We start from the raw sequence: 12,534 nt of genomic DNA on the forward strand, positions 1-12,534 counted from the left end.
CATAATAAGGCGTGCGCTGTTAACACATCTTTTTTCGTGTGTATAGTTATTTACACGATACAATATGCACAGCTATGTTTCCACAGAATCAGAGGACACGAGCGAAGGAGAGCCCGCATGGAAACGAACGCGTGGGATTCTCCACAACAATTAATGACAGCACTCTGTACAAATACACTATTACATGAAAGCGTATTGTATCTGGTGGAATGATCTGTTTACAAATAGTAGTCAGTTCGCACATATAATGCCAAAGGCAGTAAGATTCCCATGAACCCAAATAATATGCAACTGGAATATATGCATGCCATAAAACAACCCTTTACTAACATCTGCAATAAAACGTCGCACATCTAAATAGACTCAATTACTTAGCCTTTGTGTGTTTGTGCTGCTTTCGCATGAGCAGCCACGTAACAAAATTTGGCCTTTCTTCGCCTCGCAAGCCAATGAAGCCTAACTCGTGAGAAGAAGGAAAACATTTCATCATATACAGCACCGCTGAACACTGCCAAGAATGTTCTACATTTTCATCAAGGATGGAACAAAGGGCTTGACCGATGTTGTCTCGATACACAAGTGTCTCAATAAATGCCTTAAAAAGGCATTCACATCCACAAAAAGAAAACAGCAAGAAGCTGTTCCCATGATACTCCAATGCCTCTAGTCATGAACACCAGTGCCTTATCCCAATGATTCCACCGCTGCATGCCGCAGTATTCCACAAGTTCTTCAAACGTATCCAAGGGTGAGTTACAGGACTTTTTCTGGAATTTACACCTTATAAAACATTATAGTTCGGGTGCCGAAAACGAAGCTCCTTACTTTTTTACTAGTTCAAATATTTAGAGAAAAACCTATTTTCAAGGGAACACATTTTCAACCCGAGCTGCGGTGTCCTGACTTATGTTCACATGAAAAACTATCTAAATTATCTATAGCCCTTTTGGGATGAAAGTGAAGTTCCATGACACATGATCTGTTGTAGCTGCTACAAAGACAACCACAGCGTTTAAAGCTGCTGAGCTTCAACCAATGCAACAACTGATAACGATTCCAATGTGCTTATACCATTTACTATTTCGGCCAAGGTCATCTGCATGGCGACGTCGGTGTGCGGACTGCTGAAGTTTCTGGGTGCGCTCTCGAAGCAGCTGTTACTTTCTTTTGAGTCTGGGGATGTTCCTGGTTACAGGACGACGGCTCGTGCAGGATGTTGCGAAACCGAAACCGAAACAAGACAGCCCCGAGTCGACAGACAAGCCAAGACGAGAAGGCTTCAAAGACAAACCAGGGAGAGACGCTTGAGGCGTCAGTCGTCTGCTGTAACCAAAAATAAACGGACGTCGTTTGTGCTCTGTTACGAAGTTGTCTTATTTAACGAACGCGACATAAAGATAAAGTTGGTGCCGAAACCCGGGATGTACGCCGCGACCTAACGAAGACAACTGCCAGTCCTGGAGGCGACTAATAACGAAGAAAAAGCCAATTTCTACCCTGAAGCCGCCGCCCAGTGCTACCAGAGTGCAGCGACATGGAACGACACAAAGCGAAGAGAACGGCTCTTCGGTCTCAGGTGACCCGCCTCTTTTTCGATATTGACTCCTGCATGAAGAGCCGATTGGACAATGTAAAAGAACACAGGGTTTTGTTGGCGAGACTTAGCGCTCTGCAGACCCAGCTGAACGAAGTTAACGCCTCTGTCGAGACGCTAGTGCCAAAGAAAGAAGCTGAGAAGGACTACGAGGAATCTATCGAGTATGATGACCGGGTCGTTACATACATCGCGAAGCTCCAAGAGGAAATTAAAGAAATTCAAGGAAAGAGGCAGCCGAAAGGAGCATCACCCCCTAACGACGCAGCCACGACGAACGGGGCCTGCCAGGTGAAGCTTCCAAGGCTAGAGCTCATAAAATTTGACGGCAAAGAAGTGTCATGGCAAGAATTTTGGGAGCAGTTCGAGATTCACAAAAGCGACCGTCTGACGACCTTGGATAAATTCGGATACCTAAAATCGGTGGTGACAGGCGAAGCAGCGAGAACGATACAGGGCCTCCCTTCCACATCGCAGTGCTATGACGACGCCATATTGCTGCTCACCAGACGTTTCGGCAAAGCGAACGCCATGCGGAGCGCCGAAGACATACGCTCCCTCCGGAGGTTATACGATACCCTCGTCTCGCATCCGCGGCCTGCAGGCGCTTGGCCAGGAGCAGGAAACGTACGGAACACTACTCTTCTCCCTTGTACAGCGCGCTCTGCCGAAAGAATTATTGCTCGACTTCCATCGGACCGTGGCGAGGGAGGAGGGGTCGGAAGCCATAACACGGAGCCCGGCCGGAGGAGGAATTCCGCTGCGGGACGACGACGCACCGGGAGAGTCAACAGAAAGAGAAACAGCTACAAAAGGTACGCTGTCATTACTTAACAAGCTTGTTGACTTTCTGAGGATCGAAGTGCAAAGCCGCGAAAGCCTGGTTGCGCAGCAAAGTATGAGTAAGAAGCAGCAAGCATCAAAGCCGAAGATGTTCAGCCCAGCAGAGAGTAACAAGAACAGCGCTGGAACGAAATTTAAATCATCAGCAGCTCTACTTCACCAAACCGCAAAACCTAATTGTTGTTTCTTTTGCAAGGACAGTGACCACGAAACGGCCGCTTGCTGTGCTAGCATTCCATTAGAAGAAAAGAAGAAAATGCTACGATCGGGAAGACGTTGCTTTCGATGCGTGAAACCGGGTCACCGTGCTAACGAGTGCAGAAGCAAGATTAGATGCACAATTTGTGCAGGACGACATGCGACAACCATGTGTGATCCGGAATTCACCCATCCGAAAGTCAAGGGTAATGTGAACGATGTGACGACTGTCCCCGTGAACTTGCAGTCTACGTCAGGAGTACCTAAACAGCGAGAAGTACTGCTACAAACGGCAACGATATTGTGTGTCGGCGAACGTAAAGCCCTCTACTTACGTGCTCTCTTTGACAGCGGAAGCCAACGGTCATTCATTACGGAGAAAGCATCTGCAAAACTCGGTTGTAAAATTGTTGGAAAAGAAACGCTGAAAGTTGGTGTGTTCGGCGGACACCAGTCAGAACGAGATTTCAACAGAGTGCTGGTGTCGCTAACCGCGCACAATAAGAAGACGTATCAGATCGAAGTTCTTAAGACAAACATAATCTGTGAGCAAAGGATCCCGACCCCTGACCTCAAGATTAAAGAATTACTTGGATCCCTGACTGCCGCTGACATTACCTGCGATAACGAAAGAGGTGACGTAGACCTGCTTATCGGCTCAGAGCACTACTGGGAACTTGTAACGGGAAGAAACAAGAAGCTCAACGGGAAACTGCGAGCAGTGGAGACACCCTTTGGGTGGTGTATTCAGGGCACAGTAGGGTACATGACTTGTGACTCGCAATGCATGCAAATCACTGCTCTTCGCGTATCACTTGCCGAGAGAGAAGCTGCAAACTGCTTGGAACGATTCTGGACTCTCGAGTCAATCGGAGTCACCGATGATGACAGCTGTGCGGAGCACAAGCTGCTTGATTCTTTCGAAGAGAATATCAGGCGCAGTGGTTCTAGATACGAGGTAGCCCTTCCATGGAAGGAGAATATAGATTTAAGTGACAACAAGGAAGTTGCTGAAAAACGCTTGTCACAACTAACAAACCGCTTTCGAAAAACTCATCTCTTGGAGGAGTACGACGCTGTCATCAGACAGTATTGCATGGAAGGCGTAGCTGAACCGATAGTAGAAAAAGAGGAAGAGGGAAAGCTGATCTACTACATGCCCCATCAGCCGGTTTTTCTTGAAACGAGTAATACAACGAGATTGCGAGTAGTTTTTGACGCTTCATCGCACGGACAGAAGGCGAAATCCCTGAATCAAAACCTCGAAAGTGGTCCGAATTTGACAGCCGACCTTGTTGCACTATTACTAAATTTCAGAAGCCACAAAATAGCTTTGGTAGCCGACATTGAAAAGGCATTTTTGCAAATCGAGATCAGAGAGAACGGCAGAGATGCATTGCGCTTTCTGTGGCACCATGAAAAACCGGATGCAAATGGAGCAACAGGCGAGATACAGACTTGGTGAATGAAGCGAGTTCCCTTCGGAACCACCGCAAGTCCTTTCTTGTTGACAGCGACTCTCCAGCCTCATTTGAAGATAATGGAACGAGACTTACCGGAGACTGCTTCGCTACTGGCGCAGTGCTTGTATGTGGATGCCGTTTTAACGGGAGCAGAAAACGAAGACGAAGCGCTGAAGATCTATGAAGAAGCGAATACAATATTCAGCGCGGCATCTATGAAACTGCACAAGTGGGCATCCAACAATCCGGCATTGAACGAGCGCTTTGTGGCGGATGACTGCGAAGCAAGACACCTCGGGTACCTCCCAGGAGTTCTCAAAGTGCTGGGATTGACATAGAACCCAAGCACAGATAACCTGACATTCACCCCACTGGCAAGCAATCAATCCGAGCCAGGTGCAAGCACAAAAAGGTCTATGCTCAAGACTACGGCGAGACTCTATGACCCACTTGGATGGCTAGCTCCATTCACCGTCAGGGCAAAGCCTTTATTCCAGGAGTTGTGGCAGAGAAATGTTGAATGGGATGATATCCTGCCTACGGATCTGGACACGAAGTGGGTGCAGTGGTGTGAGGAACTAAACGAATTGGAAAGAGTTCAAGTGCAGCGGTGCTACAAATCCGACGCTGTCGAGCCTACCACGAAAACAGTCCTAAACGTGTTTGCTGACGCCAGTCCTGTGGCATACGGAGCAGTGGCCTACATTTGCGTAACAGATGCGGATGGGATTACAACTTCGAGCATCCTAATCAGCAAGTCAAGGGTCGCCCCAATTAAACAACTGACTCTGCCAAGACTGGAACTGATGGCGTGCCTCTTGGCTGCCAGACTGAATAAATACATTCTGAAGAGCCTGAAAGAGCCACCGCAAACGACATATTTCTGGAATGACTCGATGATAGCACTACACTGGATTGTAGGAGAGCCGTCGCAATGGAAGTAATTTGTGAAGAATCGCGTAATGGAAATCCAGCGTCTTACCGATACCTCAGCGTGGAGGCATTGCCCAGGGTCAGAAAATCCGGCGGATATCATGACTAGAGGAGTTACAGCTGATCAGCTTGTTGAGAGCTCCACCTGGTGGGAAGGAACGCACTGGATGAAGGCAACGGAGAACGCTTGGCCACAGATCTCTTCGCTTCCAAGGAACATTCCGACAATGGACGAAGAAAGACGAAGCGTAGAGGTCCTTCAAGCGACGAATACCACAGAAGATCCCATGCTGTTGGACACAGATCGATACAGCAGTGCCACACGACTGTTCCGAGTGACTGCATGGGCATTTAGATACATCAAGAAGTTGCGACGTCTGAGCAGTGACAAGGGTCCATTGAAGGCGGTTGAACTCAATGAAGCCGAAAAATATTGGATACGGCAAACTCAGCGAGATGACCTGAAAAGAGAAATTGAGTGCGTGAAAAAAGGCGAATGCTTTCCCGCAGACTCGCCTCTCAGAGACATTCCAGTGTTTATTGACAACGATGGTATCATGCGCATAAGCGGCAGACTTCAACAAAGCGGCAAGCCGTACAACGAACGTCATCCAGTTGTACTGTCAAGTCGACATCGACTGGCAGAACTGCTCGCGCGTCAAGCACATCAGCAAGTGCTTCACGGTGGAGCAAGATATACTCTGGTGCAGTTGAGAGAGAGGTATCATGTTGTGCGAGCCCGTCAGCTAGTGAAAAGAATCATCAAAGGGTGCATAACCTGTCAGCGCTACAATGCCCGTCCAGCCACTCAAGTGACAGCCCCGCTTCCAACTGATCGAGTGAACGAGGCTCAACCATTTGAGGTAACAGGAGTTGACTTCGCGGGACCACTTCTGGTGAAAGGAGAAAACTCGCTGTACAAGTCCTATATCACGCTATTCACCTGCGCTGTAACAAGAGCGGTGCACCTAGAGCTCGCAAAAGACATGTCCGCAGAGTCTTTTCTGATGACCCTCAGACGTTTCATCTCAAGACGAGGTATACCTCGGGTCATTTACAGTGACAACGCGCTTTCCTTTAAGAAGGCCAACAGAGATCTCATTTATCTATGGAGCTCTATCCGAAAACCAGAAGTTCTTGACTACGTCGCAAAAGCACGAATCGAATGGAAGTTCATAGTGGAGCGCGCCCCATGGTGGGGTGGCTTTTATGAGCGCCTCGTCGGATTAGCTAAACTCGCGCTCAAGAAGGTGATCGGATCCAAGTTTCTGACCTTCGACGAGCTAATCCACTGTACTGGCAGAAATTGAAGCAGTCTTAAATTCTCGACCTTTAACTCACGTCTACGACGGACCCGGAGAACCGGAACCCCTTTGCCCTTCATTCTTTTTGACGGGAAGACGCCTCACATCGCTGCCTAGCGTGGGGAAAATCGAAGCAGATGAGGTCAACGTATCAGTTCACAGACTATGGGTACGACGCCAGCAGACTACAGAAGCCTTCTGGCGCAGATGGACGAGAGAGTACCTCGAGGAACTGCGAAATGTGCAAAAGAAGAATGAACGCCAAGGAAAAACACTCAAGGAAGGGGATTTGATACTCCTTCGTGATGGCCTGCAGCCACGGCAACAATGGAAGATTGCAAGAATTGAGGAACTGTTTCCGGGAAGAGACGGAAAGGTGAGATCGTGCCTGCTAAAGCTACCTGGAGGATCATCTCTCAAGCGACCAATCCAACTCTTGTACCCCCTGGAAATCACGTAAACGAAGAAAAATGACAAGCCATTTTCGGAGGGGGGGGGGGGGGGGGGGAATGTGTTGCGAAACCGAAACCGAAACAAGACAGCCCCGAGTCGACAGACAAGCCAAGACAAGAAGGCTTCAAAGACAAACCAGGGAGAGACGCTTGAGGCGTCAGTCGTCTGCTGTAACCAAAAATAAACGGACGTCGTTTGTGCTCTGTTACGAAGTTGTCTGATTTAACGAACGCGACACAGGAAGCTGCAAGATGCATCAGAAACACTTGAAAGAAATGCGTGCACACTGCAGAACATCTGAGGTGGAAACCAAGTAGACACACTGACAGAGCCTTTGCCACTATAGCAGTATGACTCATGCATAGTACGAATTTATCAAGCCGGTAATAGTCACCTAGTAAGCTTATGAAAAGCGCAATAAAAGGAAAGTGGACATATTAAGAAGCACTAATGAACACTTCTATTACTGCTTGATGTTGACAATTCACTGAGAACTCATGGCTGTTTTAAAAGTTGTATTCGAGCACTATAAGTTCTATAAAGTGCTAGAGGAGCAAGTGTGTCAACGTATTATGAAACGTAACAGAAACGAGAACTGAGGAACGCCAATGAGGAAGTCACAGCATGCTGCTGGGCTCGCAGAGGTACGAGACGTCATCGCCGTCTCGGCAGCGTCATTTATCAACAAAACTTCTCTTAATGCAACGACATAAATCATGTAAAACTATCGTCCACGCGCCAACCCGCCAGTAACAACTCCTCGAGCGAATTCATGAAGCTAATGCTGGTCAATGCGACACAGTACCCGAAATGAGCAGCAAAGCTATAGCAGGAGGAAGGCTGGGAAGAATGCCACGCGCGCCCAGAAAGGAATTTAAATGCTCTCTTACTCACCTTATAAATAATAATTCCAAAAGGACGCATTCAGGCCGCATTCGAGCAGTACATGCAGCCACTTGCCGCGATGGAAGTTCTCTCCCCAGAAGCGCTGACGCAACACCGTCCGAGAAGCTTTGCATGATATAAGCTTTACCGCAGCCAACACAACGACGTGCGCCTACGTCTGACACACTAGAAACTACGTTCATGTTGCGTGCCGCTTCCAAATGACAAGAAGGCGTGACGATACATTTCCTTCCTGCGTGACGATACAACGAAGATACCGCTGAACCGTATTCTTCCCGCACGCAAGCCCATCGCATTCTGGAAAGATGTGGAAGGTTCCGCAGGGTCTACAAAAGCAAGAAAGGACGTTAAATAATAAGGCGCACTATAATTACTTCATTATAACTGTGCCGCGTTCTTTTGAAGGATCAAGGAGCTATATTTCATCAGCATAAGAACGTGAAAATGTTACTTTATTTTTTTTTTATTTTTATTTTTTTACTCCTTAGTTCCAATATTGACAACCCTATTTGAAGACGTCATTCCAAGCGATTGGTGTCGCTGACAACGGGTTTCTGGCCCCCTTTTGGTGCCAAATAACACGACCATGGGATGGGCCTTGCTTGCGCGCGCGCGTGTGTGAGTTTATGTGTGTGCGCGCGCGTGTCGTCGCCGTAAGGCAGCGCTTTATTCCGTCGTGGATGATAGCGTTGTTATCGCGTCATATTTTGGCGAATGGACCGCGCTTTCACTTACTAGTTTTCGAAATTCGCTGGCTTTCATTTTCGCCGCATAAGTAATACCCGTGTCACAAGAGAAAGGAAAAACTCTTTTACCTAAACGGTCTTTTAGCGAGTTGAAAGACGTATTCAAAAGGAGTTGCATAGCAGACACACGGCGCTGGCGATCTCTTTTTAACGTTTCCTTCGGAGGACGCTATCGAAAGCGCGGCACTACATCTTGAAACAAAACCACTCAGAATAAACCCAATAAGCAGACGTATCGCAACATATAAATCAAATACGTGTGCTATTACACGTTTTTTTTTATAATAGATTTAGCTACAGTATGTTCACAAATGGTAAATTTAAAAAAAAGATGTCGCGCATCCGCATCGGCTGTTAGCGTCATCACGTGGTATCTTCAAACTGCACACGAGAGTGCTGTAGAAAAAGTGCATTATTGCGCCTAGTTAATCTTCTACGATTATCAACAACGTATCAATAACCTTAGATATGCGGATGATACCACTTTAATGACAGAAAGTGAAGTGGAACTCATGAGACTTCTGATGCGCGTAAAAGAAGAGAGTGAGAAGTTTGGGCTTAAACTGAACATTAAAAAGACAAAGATTATGGCGTCTTGCCCTATCAAGTCCTGGAGCATCAATGGACAAGAAGTGGAAGCTGTGACAGATTTTCTCTTCTTGGGCTCCAAGATTACCTCGGAAGGAGACTGCAGCCATGAAATTAGGAGACGCCTGCTTCTGGGAAAGAGAGCAATGGTTAGCCTTGACCGCCTAGTAAAGAGCAGAGACATTAGTCTGCCAACCAAGATTCGTATAACTCGTGCTATGGTCTTTCCAGTTGTGATGTATGGGTGCGAGAGTTGGACTGTGAAAAAGGCGGACCGCCGAAGAATTGACGCGTTTGAATTGTGGTGCTGGCGAAGACTCTTGAGAGTTCCTTGGACTGCCAGAAGATCAAATCAGTCAATATTGTCGACCATAAACCCTGACTGCTCATTGGAGGGTCAAATTCTAAAGTTAAAGCTCAGCTACTTTGGTCATCTGATGAGAAGAGAGGAGTCGCTGGAGAAAGATTTGATGTTGGGAAAGGTTGAGGGTCGTCGGAGAAGGGGTAGGCAGCGAACGCGATGGTTAGATGGCATCCTCGAGGCACTGCAGATGAAGTTATGTGATGTTAGGAAGATAGTGAGAGACCGGAAAGCGTGGCGTGACATGGTCCATGGGGTCACGAAGAGTCGGATACGACTGAACGACTGAACGGAACTGAACCTTCTACGAAGCATAAATATCTTTTTTGTACTGTGTAAACGTGATACAAAATTAAACTGCTGCTTTCTTTCTTTACCAGATGATAATCACTGGTGTCGACTGGTGTGGAGGCTACGCCTTTCTAGCCGTAAAAGAGATCGGCGATCTCCGGTTTTGGAAAAGACCGCTTCTGGAAAGGCGATTGAACTTTGTCGTGTGTCTGCGGATGGTGGGGAGGTGTCTTTTTATTCAAATGCCTTTACAGTGCCCGTGTGACACGGGTATAAGGCTACGCTAACGCTACCTTGTTCGAAGCACCTGGGTCGGACGATTTTTGTGGTGTTCCGCAACTTCCCTATTCACCTCTGAGCTTTAGATGTATGTTTAAAAGATAATTAGTACGTCGACTAATTATTCAAGTAAGCGGAACAAAAAGTACTTGCCGGTACGTAAGATAAATCCCGACAACATTGACTTGAGTCCAATTCGGAAACACGCTTAGGATCTTTTTCTAAAAACGTTGGTCATGCTTAGCTGAGACGCCCTGTACATTTCTTCTGAAGGCCATTATTTTTTAAGTGTGCTGTGATCGAAATTCGCTAATTTGCTCCTTTGGTCTAGCGTTGCAGCGTAGGAACGCCAGCTGTTCTCGCTAATATTACTGAAATGGTCTGGCTAGAACACCCCGGCGGTGCTAGCGCACGGTGAGCATATATGGTTACGTTCATGTACAATCGACGTCACCCTTGTGTAGAGCGCTACAAATGCCGAAAATAGACTTCAGCTCCAGACTTCTGGGCTAGGTGCTAGTGTCTACCTTAGTTGCGGCTATCTGTGGCACCACTTTCACTTGAGTGTTGCCGCAAGAACTTAGCAGCTGCGGCGATATCTGGCCTTATTAATGCGAAAGCATTACTTTGCTATGTTCGCAGATTTCTGTCCGCAGACCGTGTCCGCAGTCCGTTTCCGCAGAACGTGTCCACAGAACATGTCCGCCGCAGTTGTGAGTAATTGAAAAGTGGTAGAGGTTAATGGGTGGCGTCAATCGATAGAGGGTGACGTGATGTTGTATCTGAAAAATTAATTAGGCCAATAAGTTAATCAGGTAATTACCTAGAATAACTGGTTCACAGGAAAGGAAAGACGCAGTATCTGCCACACTTGTTCTGTGGATACCTGAACCGCGCCGTAAGGGAAGGGAGGAAGGCGGGACTGAAGGCGGAAAGAGAGAAAGAGGTGCCGTAGTGGATATAACGTCAAGGATTTGACGTCACGCAACCGGAAGTAAAGCCGAAAAAATGGCATATGAAGGCATTGGTGCGTAATTTGGCAGTACCAAATACTCAAATGGGTAAACAAGAAGTGAATTAATGTGAGGTAGAGGATGTGACGTCACGCAACCGGAAGTAGAGCCGAAAAAGGGCATAGGAAGGGATTGGCGCGCAATTGGAACATACTAAAAACTAAAATGGGCAAACAAGAAGTGAATTAAGTAACTAGACGCAACCAACAGCAGCATCCGTGCTATCGCATTACTCCAATGCAGATTCTGCAGTGCTGTTTAATTTTTTACAGGGGCGTGTGTCTCCCGAGCGCTCTACACAAGGGTGACATCGACTGTACTCGTGTGTAGGAAATCGCCAACCTCATGGACACCTGGTCACCCTTCCTGCCTTTGGTGAAGGAGCAACGTTAAGGACGAGGCCCTGGAAAGAACACAAGAGATATCGCTCACTCTCACCGGAATTCTTAAAGACTGCTATACAGCAATCCTCTGAGCATGTTTCAGTGACGGGGGTTCTTTAAACACATTTTGTGCTTTGTTTTCTATTGAAAAAATTAGCTGTGTTTGAGATCTTCTTCCGCCTTTACTTGCGGCTCATCTTTCGCGCTGTTATTTCGCCATAAGTCGCTGATTAGCAAGGCTGTAAATTTTGTGGACTAGCTGCCGTTTCTTTCTTTGTTTTAGGGATTTCCATAATGATAGGTAAAAGGGGTGTCCCCTTCGCCCCAGAAAATGAAAGAAAGGTGAAGGGGGCTTTGACAGATGCCCGTGCGCACGAAAACCGCAAGAGGCGCAGGCGTTCATTAGCGACGCAGCGGCGAGCTGTGCAGCCGCGGGCACAATTTCCCTCTGCCAATCGCAATTCGACACCGGCGGGGACGCCCCTGTTGTCACGTTCACACTTGCGCCCTTGCGCCGCGCGCATGCCGTTATGTCTGCTCTTGACGTTCGCCGAGGAACACGCGCGCACCATCGGAGTTGGATAGGCACGCGTTGCTTTTCGCCTGGCCCCGTTCGGTACGACGCTATTTCATTTCTCGGCCGTGCAATAACTTGCGCGCAAGTTTAGCACCGCCACTGTATCAGTGCCGTTCGCCGCTTCGATTCACGTTCTCTGTTACTCTACTTCTCATACACCTTTTTGCACGTTCTAACCGGGAAAAACAATTTGGTGCTACACGACAGTGCAACAAGAAATAGATCGAGAGAAGAGTATTTTGTTTGACTAGGCGTTCTGCTTCGGTTGGAAAGTTCTACTGGCAACATAAGGCGCATAATAGTCTATAAAGCACTAGAATAGAGGCTTCAGTGGGAAGTTATCCAGGGGAGTATACGTTGGATTCTTGAAGGTAGACGGACATGAGATGTGAAGTTTTGTTGTACAGTTTTAAGGTTTGTGAAATCTTCAATAATCGAAGGGGCAGTTATGTCCAGGATTATTATTGCGAAAGTAATATTATGCCCATGAACGGCTTTTCGCGTGATCCCGGACCACGTTTGACCTTTAAGCATCAACTTTGGATTACCTATGACGTCATACCACCTGCGAGAGATGGGCTACAACTCTTGTCGGGCGATCC

This window comes from Amblyomma maculatum, chromosome 5, assembly GCF_055883805.1.
Source record: "Amblyomma maculatum isolate TAMU_Amacu chromosome 5, ASM5588380v1, whole genome shotgun sequence".
NCBI classification, from domain to species: domain Eukaryota; kingdom Metazoa; phylum Arthropoda; class Arachnida; order Ixodida; family Ixodidae; genus Amblyomma; species Amblyomma maculatum.